We start from the raw sequence: 14,886 nt of genomic DNA, 5'->3' as shown, positions 1-14,886 counted from the left end.
AAATCATTTCTGAAATAAGTCAGATCAACAAAAAGACCAGAATGTCTTTGTCTCCTGACTAGGCAGAGGCATTAAAGATATTAAATTAGTTAAGCATCTTTTATCCCCAAAGGCCATGATACAAACAAACAAAATAATAATGGGTCACAGGGCCATGAACTAGTTCAACATGAAGGTAGAATAAAAATGAGTTAGATCTTAAATTACATTAGATTTGTCTCTTCTTCTGAACTTCCTCAAAACCTCAGCAGAACATTAGATAAAGGCAAAGCTTTCTTGATTGAACCTTTTCCAATAAAGTAAAATAAAATAAAAACCAGTTTCTAGTCATAGAATTTAGAACTGGAAGGGAATTAACAAAAGCAGTGTTGTATATAGAAAAGTTTCTGGTCTTGGAGTCAGAAGGTGTAAATTTAAGTCTTGCCTCCATTTCCTATTAGTTCTGTGTCCCTAAATAAGTCATTTAACTTTGGCTTGCGTGGCTCCTCAATAAAATGGGTATGATTCTCATACTACCTACTTCAAAGAGTAGCTACTTATAATTGAAATCTTATTGCAGTTATGTCACCATTTCACACTTGAAGAAACAAGCACAAAGAAGCTATACACAAGAATTTTTTTAATTAAAGAGAAGGCATAAAATCAACATATGCCTCTTTGCTGTTTAAAGTGTTTTTTTATGTTGTTATCCCATAAGTGTTTCTACACAAGCAGCAGGAAGTGGAAAGTTAAAGCAATGTTCTGGCTGAGGAAGTTAAAAACAGATGAAACAATATTTAACAGATTTCTAGAATCATTGACTAATAGTTTCTTGTTCAACACATGTCTTTATAAGCAAAGGCATCACGTTGCATGTAGCTGATTTGGAGTGTTTCTGTCTGAGTAACTTTACCTGAAAATAAGTTGATCATTCCATAGTAGAGCTGTCCCAAGAAAACACATAGAACATCTACAGCATCCTAAGGGGCTGGGTTTAGTCAATTGAAATTTTAAATGGTTGGATTATTATATTCTAGGACTGAAAGTTAATATTTTTAAATCAGCCATCATAGTAGTCATAAAGACAATATGCCCCAAATGAATGTATTAATCTTGTTCACATATAATATAGAAATTAAATTGTCTAATAACAATACTGAAAATTGCTTTCACAGAGTGACACTTAGGGATATTGCTGCATAGCTGAGCTAGATTCACTGAGTAAGTGAATCTCCTGACTATACATGTACATCTCCATAGTGCTATCAAAGTGAAATTCCTCAAGCAAAAGTCTAAATAAGTATTTAAAGAAAATTTTAAAGCAATAGTCAAAGTTCAGTACTTCAGAGACAATCTTTTCCTGTACTTTGCTTATGGAAATGGTCATGCTTTTTCATATATATTAATGTCTGACCACATCTCTTCCCTACTCATTAGGGTATCTTGACTCCCTATTGCCCTTAGAATGAAATACAAAATCACCTAGTGTTTAAACTCTTATGTAGCTCCAGCATATCATTCCTGGTTTATTACCTATTGCTCATCTGTATGCACCCTATATTCCAGCCAAACTCCTAAGTTCCATGTATAGAGTATTCCATTTTCTTTCTCAATGTCTTCTCCCTGTCATCCTCACCTCTGCCTCTCAAAACTTTCAGCTTCCTTCAAATGTCAGCTATATGCTCTATGCATGAAAACCTTCAAAAAAAATAAACTTGGCAAACATGAAAAAAAAACCATTTCCATATGCAAAGAAGAACACTTAAGTAAAAGATTGCAAATGAAGTGCTTCATCTCCACAAAATACTATTTGCTTTTTTAAAAATTCAAAATTAACAGTAGTTCCAGTATTGCTTTGCTTGTGTGTATCTTTCTGAATACCTTTCTAGTCATCTATTTATTTTTTAATAATTCATTGATAAAAGGCAATGATTCATGCTTTCTTAAGGCTCCTCTTCAATGATATTACAACATCTCACTTAAATTCTCTTCTTCTTCCTCCTTCTTCTGTAACAAATAAATATAATCATGGAAAATAATTTTACACATGGACCATGTCTGAAAATTTATGTTTTATTTATTCACCTGCCAAGAGATAGGAAGCATATTTCATCACCATTATTCTGGAGTTGTGATTGGCCATTTATATTGATCATAGTTCTTAAGTCTTTTATAGAAGTTTTTCCTTTATAACATTGTAGCCATTATGTAAGTTTTTTTCCTTATTTATTAAGCATCATCTCATATAATAATTCTGAGTTTTCTCTGAATTTATTCATATCAGCATTATATTCAAATACCATAATTTGTTAAACTTGCTCTCAGTTAATGGCCACTCAACTGGTTTCTAGTCCTTTTCTAGAACAAAAAGTTCTTCTATAAATATATTTTGAACTTTTGAATCATTTGCAACTTTGTGTGATCTCTGTATCCTATAATTCTATAAGCACATTTTTATGTCTTTCCTTCCACAGTCCCTGTAGCATTTACTATTTTCCTTTCTGCCAATATCATGGGTATCAGGTAGAATTTGAGTGATTTTACTTTTTGTTTCTTTTCATGTTAGTGATTTGGAACATATGTTCACATGAGAAGGAATTGTTGGTTGATTGACATGATTTAATAGCTTGTATTTCTTCTTTTAAGAATTATCAGTTAATATTCTTTGACCATTTATCCATTAGGAAATAGCTCTTGTTCATACATATTTGTGTAATACTGACTATTCTGTCCCCTACAGTCTGAGGGCTATGTATATTTCACTTCTTTCCCAGGGATCTTTTTTTTTTTTAAACCCTTACCTTCTGTCTTGGAGTCAATACTGGGTATTGGCTCCAAGGCAGAAGAGTGGTAAGGGCTAGGCAATAGGGGTCAAGTGACTTGCCCAGGGTCACACAGCTGGGCAGTGGCTGAGGCCAGATTTGAACCAAGGGACCTCCGGTCTCTAGGCCTGGCTCTCAATCCACTGAGTTACCCAGCTCCCCCCCACCCACCCAGGGATCTTTTTAATGGGCAGCGAGGTGGCATAGTAGATGGAGTACCAGGTCTGGAGACAGAAAGAGTTGAATTCAGATGTGGCTTCAGTCTCTTATATGTTCCTGTCCATCATTTAATCTATATATGACTAAATTTCCTCATATGTAAAACAGGGAAAAATAATAGAATCTGCCTCGTAGGGTTGTTTTTAGGATCAAATGAGGTAATAATTATGAAGCATTTAGGGGTAAGGTGGGTGAGAGCCCACCTTAATCTCAATCAGTGGATTGAGAGCCAGGTAGAGATGGGAGGTCAGTCTTAGGTTCAAATCTTGTCTCAGACACTTCCGAGTTGTGTGACCCTGGGCAAGTCTAACCCCCATTGTCTAGCCATTGCCATTCTTCTGTGATTCTAAGACAGAAAGTAAGGGTTTTTTTTTTTAAGCCCATTTAGTACAGTTCCTGGTACATAATAAATGCTATCTAAATGTTAAGTATTATTATTCCAATGTTCCAATAATTCTAGACAGTTTTATTTTGTTACTACATTGAAATATAGTGTCCAGATTTTCTGCTTGGTCCTCATTTCTTTTCAAGCTCTATTCCATATTGTGAATTTTCTCTATGATGCCATAGAAACTTCTTTACCTTGGAAAATAATTTCACCCTTGAAATGAACACATTAGAATTACCCTTCTTTCCTACAGCCCTTTCATCTGCTAGTTACTTCCTTCTTTATTTTTGTTTTTTAATCTTTACTTTCTGCCCTAGAATCAATACTAAACACTAGTTCCAAGACAGAAGAACAGTAAGAGCTAAGCAATTGGGGTTAAGTGACTTGTGCAAGGTCACATAGCTAGGAAGGATCTGAGGCCAAATTTGATCCTGGGATCTTCTGTCTCCAGGCTTGTCCCTCTATCCACCGAGTCACTAAATTGCCCCTCTCCCATCTGATGACCAAGCTAATCATGTCTTCAGTACTTTCCTCTCCTCCTAACACTGAGCTAGGTACCTTCATCTCTGTCTTACTATCACCTGTAAAAATGGAGATTTTGAACCCTAGACTTCAATCCCAAGAAGTCCTTGGTATTTCCCAGAATTCCCTATAATCTCACCTGAGTCTCCACGTTGGCGAGATCACAATTGGTATTTAACTGGCAGTAACTCCTCCCACACTCTCTTCTCTGCCATTGCAATGATGTAGTAAGTTTAGTGGTAAGCTAAGCACGGGGATTTTGAATGGGCTAATCAGCCATGGGCACGTGGTTATTATTTTGTATCCTTGGTTTCTAATAATCCTTAATAAACCTCATAAAATATAATATTTTTATTACTAGATACTAATTTAATTTTTACATTCCAGCTTTTGGGCTTCCTTTTTTATGCTTTCTTCCCAATTTGGATAAAAGCTATTGGGAAATAGTGTATGTCTTTTCTTCTTCTTGTACTTATATATTGACTGTGTTCTAATATTTCTTGTTTTCTTAATGGAGTAACTGAGTTTTGTTTAATCCAATTTGTTTTTTAGACAATTCTTTTGAGTATAATTTTCCACCTTTTCTTTTTAAGCTCCTTTGAGGTTTTTCCCTCCAATATTCAAATTTCATTTCTAAGTTTTTTTTAACTCTGTGCTCTATTTCTTCAAGCCTGTCTTCAAAACTTTAAAAACAAAGCATCCCCTATAACTTTTTCCCTCCCCCTGAGTCACTGTTTATAGAGTTGTGGGGTTATTATTTTCTTCTTCATTTATTTCTGGGACTTCTTTCAACACACACATATATGTATTTGCTTGTTGCCTTTTTCTCATTGCTCATATTTTCAGCCTCTTTAAATTGAGATACAGTGCTTGAGCCAATCCCCCCTGGTCCTCTCAGATGGGTTCAGAAGACCTTTTTTGTCCTTTTCTCCTCTGTATTCTGTATGCCATTGGCACTAATGATCTGAATGAGGTAGTTTGTATTATACAATGCCTTACCATCTGTCCTAATTACTGGCTTCTGTCTCAGTCACCTGGTAATGGTCTACTCTGGATTCTAGCCTTTATGAGTCTTCTTTTCCTGGCATGACTCTCAATTGAGAATAGGTTCTGTCCCTGCCTTGACCCTGCCAAAATCCATTAAGATGTTGAAGATCACTGTGTTCTCCAACTTCCCTCAAAGCCTCTTCAGATTAGCATGCAGGCACTGTATGGCTTCTGGTTCTCTGAGGAATGTGTGACTTTCATATTTACCTGAGCTCCTTCCACTGCTTCTCCCAGTCTTCTGGTTTAGTTCACATCTTGATGAAGGAGATTACTTCTGTTTCTTGCTTTTTTTGTTGTTTTGTTTTTGTTCATTAGTCTTCTGGTATCCTTTTCAAGATACTTGCTAATTTACAAGAGTGTTAGAAAAGGGGCTTTCCTAGAACTTTTCATGTTGTCATCTTAATCTGTTATTAAATGTCGGTTTAATTGAATTGGACTCATTTTACTTGTTTTACATATGGTGATGAAAATATGACCAAGAGAGGTGTCATTCCTTACCCAAAGATATTCTTCTAGTAAGTAGTAAAACTTAATTAAAATCATGATGCAAGTCCAGTGTTCTTTCCAAACTGAAAAAGTATTTGTATGCATTTAAAGTGGTATAATGAAGGGAGGGGTGGGGTGGGAAATAGAAGTAGAGAATTTAGAATTGGAGGTTATGGGTTTGATGCCGAGATCTTCTTTGCATTATTTCTGTGATCAAAAGTGAGTTAAAACACTTACTTGTTTGACTTCAGTTTCCCTCAGTTCTCAAAATTTATGTCATTGAAGTAAACATTTTCTAGGCCTTTTCTATCTCTTTTGATATTGGGGCAGGAGTAAAATCTATAACATTTTTGCAAGAATAGAATAACTTAGAAAAATATTTGTATAATTGAAGAATTTTAGTAATAAATATACCTTGTAACTTTTATAACATTCATTTCACTTTACTTGTATGATAATATAATTAACTAACCTGGCAAGTGATCAGTCACCAAATAAGTCATTATGAAAGTTGGACAGAAAGTTATACTATTTTTATTACACCTCTCCTCTTAGGGAAGGCTGAAGCCAATGAAAAATGTTGAGATATTTGTTTTTCTAAGCAATAATTCCAAAATATTTGGTTGCATGGTATACATTCTACCATAAATATTATATTTCCAGTTGAATAGTTTCATAATTTCTTAGGTATACCATTTTTTCTTAAAGAAAGATTAAAATGGCCTAACTATTATGATGTTCTCAACATTTCCCTGTTACACAATTCTGATCATGGCCAAACTAGGCAAAGAACTCTTAGGAAATGGAGATAATTTAGGATTGAGAACTTAAACCATCATAAAAAGTTATCTGATGTTGAAGGAAAACAAAACTGAAACTGGCCACATATGTTGTTTCCCCTATGTGTGTTCCTAAAGAACAGAGACTATTTTCTTTTCTATTTTTATCACCAGAATTTAACATAGTGTTTTGTATATAGTGAATACTTAGTAAATGCTTTGTTAATTTGTTTAATAAATGAAGTTGGATTTGAGATCAGAGAACTGTTTTGGGAAAGGAACAGCCTTCTACCATTTGGGGACTCAGTTTCCTCACCGGTGAAATGAAGAGGTTGAACTAGATGACCTGTGAGGGCCTGCACAGCTCTAAATTTATGATACAAGAATTTGTCTCAGCTTAGAGATAAATTCAGACAATAATGAATTAACTTGCTCAAATCTTTCTTTTAATCTTTATTTCATCAATATGCATGCACCTTTCACCCACACACGGATGATTTCCCCTCAACATACTGTCTTTGATTTTATAAATTGCTCTGGTTAAGAAAAAAGTAATTACCATACAATAGACAGTAGTCTAGTGATGAGCTTCTCAGTTTAAGGGATTAGTTCATTTCTTAGATTGGACTCTAAATTTCTAAAGGTTTGCAGGAATTTCCAGAGATTATGTTTCACACAGACATATCCTTTAAGTATTCAGTCACCTCCACCCAGTGTTAAGTTATTTCAGAAAGACTTTAGTCATGACCCCCTCTGTTACTTAATTCTTATACCATAAATGGCAAGTAGTAAATCTTTCTGAACCATTCAATTCTAACAACAAATTGAAATAAAGACCATGTTGATGGGTAACAGATAACAATATTTATGATCATTATTTTAATTTTATTTAAGCTGGCTTCTGAATTTAGGACTAGTGCTGTAAGCATTTGGAAAAATCTGTCTAAATAAATGAGCTTCATTTCTTTGTTTTTCCTTGTTTAAAAAAAATTCTGCATTCCTGACTTACAGAGAATGCAATGAAACTCTAGGGTAAGATTTTGACTTATAAAAATGAGGAAAACAGAAACATATTTTGTTTGAGTCTTACCTACATTATAAATCTGTCCTTGATTACAAATAGCATTTCCTTCTTACACTGTTAAGAATGACTTTTTGCCTTTCTATAACAATGGAAAAGAACAACATCAATAATGCTTACTAATAATAACTCACATTTATGTAGTTCTTCAAAATTTACAAAGGATTTTGTCAATGTGTCATTTAATTTGAACAACCACCAAGTGAAATGTAATGATAGGAAGAACTAAAGTTGTAACAATGGGATAGAGATAAGGTGATAGATGTCATAAAGACATAAAGAATGAAATTTAAGCCATCATCATTCTCTCTCTAATACAATGCCTTACCATCTGTCCTAATTGCTAGCTTCGATTTCAGTCACCTGGTGATACTCTGCTCCAGATTTTGGCCCTACCAGTCTTTGTCTTCTTCTCCTGGAAAGATTCTCAATTGGGAAATGGATTCTGTGCCCTGCTGTGACCCTGCCAGACTCCATTGGAATGTTGGAGATCGCTTCATGCTGCCATGCAGGTACCATCTCCTACCCTGGCTACTGGTTTTCTGAGGAATGGGTGACTTTCACATTTATTTGATTGATTGATTATTGATATTTCTGCCTTCTCTGTTGTGATATCCTTTCCATTGCCTCTTCCAATTTTTTGGTTAATTCTCATTCATATGAAGATTCTGTTTCTTGCTTGTTTTCTCACTCAGTCTGAAAAAATATTGTTTTAGAAATGGCGAAATCAGGGATGAGTGGAAAGATCTGGTCAGAAACCAGGTTTTGACATTTGCTGGGTTGGTGATGTTGGCCAAATCACTTGCCCTCTCTTAGGCTTAGTTTCTCTTTTTACATAATGTTTAAGTCAATAATTCAACAATTATGTAATTGTAATAAGGATTGCTCATTTTTACATAGCATTGCTATGTTCCAGACATTTGTACTAAGCACTTTATTATTATTATTATCTCATTTGATCTTCCCAACAACCTTGGTAGGTCAGTGCTGTTATTATACCCATTTTACTGGTGAGGAAACTGAGACATAAAAAAGTTAAGTGACTTTTGGGGGTGGGGGGAGGGGAGAGAAAACATGAATCATGTAACCATGGAAAAATATTTGAAATTAATTAATTAAACACAATTTTTTTATGTTTAAAAAATAGTTAAGTGACTTGCCCAGGGTCACACAGTTGGAAAATGTCTGAAGCTGAATCTGAACTCATGTTTCCTTGAGTGCAGGCCCAGCATTTTATCCTAGCTGCCTCTAAGATATTAGTAAATACAAAATATCTCTAAAGAAAATTAAAAGTTATGGCAAGTGAGATTAATCAAGGTTTTGAGGTTCAGAATACACCTGAAGTAAGAGGTGTCCTTTGAACTGAGCTTGCAAAATATTTTGAATTCAAGAGTCTAAAAGAGGAGGAAGAACATTTCAGGCATTAGAACCTGTGCAAAGGCATAGAGTTAGGAGACAATATCATGCATGAGGAATGTTGTTCCTCAGTTGCTTTGAGCCCTGTCCAATTCTTTGTGACTGTGTTGGGAGTTTTGATGGCAAAAATGCTGGAGTGGTTTGACATTTCCTTCTCCAACTGGGGCAAAGTTAAGTGACTTTCCCAGGGTCACACAGCTAGTTGGAGTCTGAGGCCAAATTTGAACTCAGGAAAAGTCTTCTTGACTCTCAGACCTATCTCACTGTGCCACCTAGTTGCAATCAAAAGTAACTCTGTTTGGCTAAAATATAGTATTAAGGTGGTACTATTCAAGAAGGACAAAAAGGTAAGTTAAAGTTAAGCTGTGATGGGTATGAAATGGAAAACATAAGGGTTGGAGTGTCATTCTACAATCTAGAGGGATACGCTGAAGCTCCATTAAAATGGGACTGATTGGGTCTGAACAATGCTTTAGAAATACCAGTTTGGCAGCTACTTTCTAGAGCATCACCAGTTGACTGAAATAGAAGCTAGTGATTAGGACAGATGGTTGGAGAGAGGAGAGAAGAGAAACAGACCAGTTAGGAAGATGGCAGCAATGAAAGTGACCTTGGAAGAATTCCTTCTGTAACAAAGCCCACAAGTGGTCACCTGCTTGATAACAGTGGAGTACGCTTTTGTGAACAACACTCATTATTAGAAAACTGAAGCATCCTACATATACCTTCCATCTACGTATTGTTCTGTACTGTGTAGCCACCGGTCTTTGTTACCTTCTTAGACATAGTGCCATAGAATGGATAATTTAAAACCCTGGAGACAGACACATAACCCTATCATCTTGTTAAGAGATTCACATTTGTTTGACATATGAATGCTAATATATACTTAAATTTTTTTCTCTGACTTGTCATATAACTACCATATTGTATACATCCTCTTGTAATGTCTTTCTTTTGATCTTGTGTCTTTCTCTTAATGTTTGTATTATGTATATGCACATACACATAAAATTATGGATATGTACACATGTATACAAAAAGAAATGGGGAGTTGAGGCAGCTGTCTGGATAATTAAAATTAAAGTTATATTTTATCTGAAATTTCCATATAATTGAGGCAATTTTCTTTGGCCTGAATAATCAGAGAATTGTTTTAACTTTCTACCTCATTGTGTACATGCATGTATGAGTGTACATGTTTGGGCATAGCCTTAAATGAATCCTGTAAGTGATTCCCTGATTAGATAAAGTAATCTCATTTGTCTTGAGCTGAAATTTTTTTCCAGATGGTGGAATATTTAAGTACAGTACTTAAAATACACAGTTTTATTCTCTCAATTGGTGATACCTGAAATATTTGTTCCAAGTAGAGATGTTTTCTTTGCTTGATTCATCTATGCCCAAACAAAAGCCATATATTAGATAAGAGAATTTAACTTTTTGTTTATATTACCATTTAATCATTGGTATTTCTTGTTTCAAATTAGCCACTAAGTTAAAATTAATACCTTCAATTTTTTTCAAGTTAGCAGGCTGAATTTTACCAATTAGATGTGTTTATGATTTTTTAAAGAAAACAATGGTTTTAAAATATATTGGTTCTGTAATGTTTTTAGGAGAAAACAAAAATTCTTATGGGGCAAGTTAAAAATATTATTGAGGAAATAAATGACTTGACCTAAAAATAGTTGCCCAGACTTACATAGAAGTCTTATTATTACTTTTGTCCCTTCTTTATCTTGATAGCAATGCTACATGGGGTTGCTATTGTGCTACTGAGCATTACCACCAGCCTTGACCTCAACTGTTAATCAAATGCTGCCTTTCCATAAGGCCTAACTCTTTCCCTTGTATTGTGTTTGTTGATCTGCCCTAACTGTTCTGACAGCCCTCTGTTACTACTTTTTCTTTATTTAGGCCATTGTAAAGACTCTATTAATATTGCTGTGGTCTCGGTTCCATACAATTCTCTTTTTATTTCTTTCTACCTCCTCATCTGATTACTGTTGTCTTTAAGTATAACTTATTTAGTGATTAATATTTAGTATCAATCATTTATGTTAACTATAAAATTATCAGAAAATACTATTTATTTCTTAAATGTTTACTATTCTGTGTCATAGCAATAAATAGAATTTCCAATATGTAGATTCAAAATAGATTTAACCAGACAGAATGTAATTATGAAATACTGAGACTGATTTCAAAAGCCACACTAAAAATCTATCTCATTATTTTACTACAATTTCAAACTGAAGTATTTTAAAGCCTTTTTAAAAAACATGTTTTTCCAACACTAGGTTTTATTTTGGGAGGGGTCGTGTGGGGAGCAGTAGGCAATATGGAGAGGGAGCTAGATCTGTACTATTGTTGAAATAGGGAGCTTCTAGGAGTCTTCTATCATTCCATATCTAGCATTTGTTTATAACTTATTATTTTAGAGCCATTTGAGAGATGTTAACATCTCAAGTGACGTATCCCAAATCACATAACTAGGATGCATCAGAGATGTTACTTGAACTATTACTCATAGGCAGTAAGTATTTACTATGTTGTATTGTCATTACAATACTAGAATTAAAAAAAATTAAAAAAAGAATATGGACAAATTTCCTTAGCTTTTATAAGAAATAAACATAAAACCTATAGTACAGATTCAACTCTAGAAACCTCAGGCTCCACTCCCACCAGTTTTCAAAGGATTAATTTATTATGGTTGATAAAATGCATCCATTTCAGCTGTAGAAGTCTGTGAAATCAGCTTCCATTCTAGCCCTTTGGTATCAATGCTCTCTAAGCCTCTAGAAACATCCTTCTGTAACAAACTGCTCCCAGCCCAACCAGAGGCTAGATGGTGAGATAGAGTTGCTGATTCACTGGATTTTCCTGGGCATTACCAAATGATACTAGTTTAAACCTGATCTTATTAAGGTTACATTTTAAATATTACATTTTTAAAAATTATGTTAATAATATCTTATGGAAATTTGTTTCCCTGACTCTTTGAACAGAAGGCAATCCTATGGTAACAAAGTTTTAGGAGGTTAAAATCAGATTCCTTATATTGTTAAAATGGAGATGCTGAATAAGGGAAGGTCACCTTTGAGAGGGTTATCTGAAGTTATTTTCTTCTCAAAAAAAGAAACTGTTATTCATATATAAAATTAAATGTATATTCTATGTGACCAGCATTGCAGTCTCTAATCTAAAGATAATTTTTAATTAGTTAGCCACTTTCCAATTCTATACTATCTTTTAATGACAGAAGAACTCTATGAAAAACTTTACCTTGTAGAAGAAAATACCAGTGGAGGAAGAAAAAAAAAACCTCTGGAGAAACATTAAACCAGCTAAGATGCCAGGCCGATTAATGCTTGTAGGGGATTTGCTGATACAATAAGATGGTGGCAACCCTTTGCTTGAAAGTTCTCTAGGGTAGATTATTTACAGAGACAGGATCTGGAAACAAAATTGGACAAGAAGTACAGTTTTCAACAAAGGGAAAGATTATTTTGTTGTTGTTGGAAGGAAATTCAATACAAGAAGGATTGGAGTTTAACTGAAGGATCATTTGTATATCCAGTGGAAGCTTCCAAAATATGATCTAGAGATGATAATCACCCTATATTAGTACTGGGTGCCACAGTGGTCCCTGAAGTGAAGTTATTCACAATGTAGTCCTTGGGAAAAAGAATAGCTATCTGTCTTTCTTCCCAAAATTAACATGGCTTAAGAAGGACTTATAGCTTAGATGATGAAAAGGGTAATATGCTAAATGACCAATAGTAATGCAGGAAAAAACGATGGTCTAAGAGTCAGATGATCCTAGTTGTTTTACTGACTCTACTAATTACCACTAGATTTGAAAATCAGCAAGTTCTGGGTTTAAGTCTTGTTTTAGACATTTAATTACTATGTAAAAAGATGAGCATTTCTCATAACTTCTCTCAGTCTCAGTTTCCTCCTTTGGTGATAATAATAGTTGTACTCATATGCTTGTTATATCAAATAAGGTCATTTATTTAATAGAATTTCTATTCCTCTTCCATATAAATATGTATGCATTTTTAGAGAGAATCTAGGATTTCATTTGTAATGGAAACTTCTGATTAGGAAACTCCCTTTACTAGTGTAGAATATGTCCTTTGCAATGAAAATTATAGTTTGACAGAGTTTCTTAAGAATGCTAACATATGCCATTATGTTGTTTGTATGTCTTTGGGAAAATCACAACTCTGATTTTATTTTTTTTATCTATAAAATGGGGATAATTGGATTGACTGTGTCTACTTGTCAGGGTTGTTTTAAAGTTGTCAGTACTCTCTTAGAAAGAATGTTGAAATGCATTTAAAAAATGAGCCATACATACCTATGAAAGGTATTAGAATAGTTCCAAAATATATTCACAGAGGAAAGAAGTCTAAGGAACACAATGTGTTAGCATTAGCAACAGAGAATATCATGTGCTGTCACAGCTGTGTCTCAGAGCCTCAATCAGTAACCACTGTGAGGCCCATATGTCAAAAAAGTTTAGGTTTTCTAACTCAACCGAGGGAAGTAATGTATGCAATGCTCCAGAAGGAATTTTGAGACAGCCTTTACCAGAAGCACATCATTGAAACGTGAGGGCCTGATTGCCAGTCTTGTTGATTGTAATGCTGGTCTGGCATCGAATTCTGTGTTAATCGACAGTCTGAGTAAACGAACCAAAAAATGTTCTATGATTGCTGTTAACCTCAGCAAAGACAGAAGCGGCCTCCGCCACAGCAACTGCCTCATATGGATGTCAAGGGAATTGTTGAGCTGCCTTCCTTCCCTTATAGCAGCAGACAGCTGTTAAACCATCTCGAGTGCATTTACTATTTGTTTTGCTCAGTATAACTTTGGACTCTTTGGTGGGAAGAGGATGAGGGAGGCAGATTATCTATTAAATTTAGACTCAGAAGAGTTTAGAACGACATTTTTATAAAAATAGGCACTTAAAACCATCTTAAATTACTTGGAAGAACATGTAATTACAGTCGATTTCAACTGTTGTAATCACTTAAGGTTCAAATGGGAAAAGACCTATCTGATTTAAGATCATGCTTTATTTTGGAAAAGTAGGGATTATACTTTGATTTTCTATGAAGATGTTGAGTAAGAAGTGCACTCAGCTATTTGGATTGACTGTGTGTTTTCAAAGTTCCATTCAAATTTCTTTTAAGGACTATTGACTTCCTGCTGAATCGAGCATTTGTTTACTTCCCTTCTTATTCTCAACTATGCCACCAAGATTCATGTCCTCTTCTGAGATCAGTTCACACATAATTAAGCTCAAGAAGTCTTATTGAACTTATGCACTCAAAATGCAGTTTTAAATGGTCTTGGATAAAGAATGCCAAAAAAAATCATAGTTTTCTAGCCAAAGAATACTCACAATGTTTTGTTTTTTTAAAATGGAAAGGATAATTTGGATTATAATTGTTGATGTATATGCCATGCTATCAATTTGCTAAAGTAGATTCAAACTTTTAAAAAATTAATTCTACCTTTATTGTTCATCAGACTATCAGACTGCTTGCAAGAATATTAATCACCCAGTTGTTCCCCTACTGATATTACTGTCTTTACTTAGAAGAAAGATGTGGAAGAGTGGGTTTATATAACCTCAAAATCATCAGCTGAATTCCAATCAAATAATCAGTCATTTCTCTACTGGGGAAAAAAAAAAGAATGTAATTTTTTTACTTGAGGGAAAGGGCTGGTATGTTAGGCAAAATATTTTATTCAATAAAACTCTAAATATCGTTTCAAAATTGAGACCAATATATATGGAAGATTTGAGAGTAATACATACTTTCATCTGACCCAGAAACTGAGATATAGAAAGGTTAAATGACTTGTTCAGAGGTACATAGAAACGAATTATTTGTTGCAGAATTTGAGCCATGATCTTTTTCACAAGCCATTGTTATATGTACTGTGACATAAAATCTACCCTGAAAACTCAAGTAGAGAGATGAGGAAATATCCCATCTAAATTTTTTAAATAAAATACAAAGAACTGCTATTGAGGAAAAGGAAACATTCATAAACCCAAATAACTATAAAGATCTAATTCACTCCATGATTATCATCATGTATAGATAATCATAATTTTTG

The 14,886-nt window shown here is 34.3% G+C and overlaps 1 long non-coding RNA gene across 1 annotated transcript in view; it reads right to left on the bottom strand.

Annotated features, from left to right (window-relative positions):
• Positions 1–10,022: 10,022 nt before the first annotated feature.
• Positions 10,023–14,886, bottom strand: part of LOC103106792 (uncharacterized) — a 41,321-nt gene continuing 36,457 nt past the window's right edge. Inside the window, exons 4-5 of the long non-coding RNA XR_464596.3 lie at positions 12,031–12,201; positions 10,023–10,136 (exon numbers count right to left, since the gene is read on the bottom strand). This is a non-coding gene — a long non-coding RNA (uncharacterized LOC103106792). The remainder of the gene's footprint in view (positions 10,137–12,030; positions 12,202–14,886) is intronic.

The sequence above is a fragment of the Monodelphis domestica genome, chromosome 3, assembly GCF_027887165.1.
Source record: "Monodelphis domestica isolate mMonDom1 chromosome 3, mMonDom1.pri, whole genome shotgun sequence".
In the NCBI taxonomy this organism is placed as follows: Eukaryota; Metazoa; Chordata; class Mammalia; order Didelphimorphia; family Didelphidae; genus Monodelphis; species Monodelphis domestica.
Note: the sequence above shows the minus strand (reverse complement) of the source record. Positions and strands in the feature narration are given on the sequence as shown.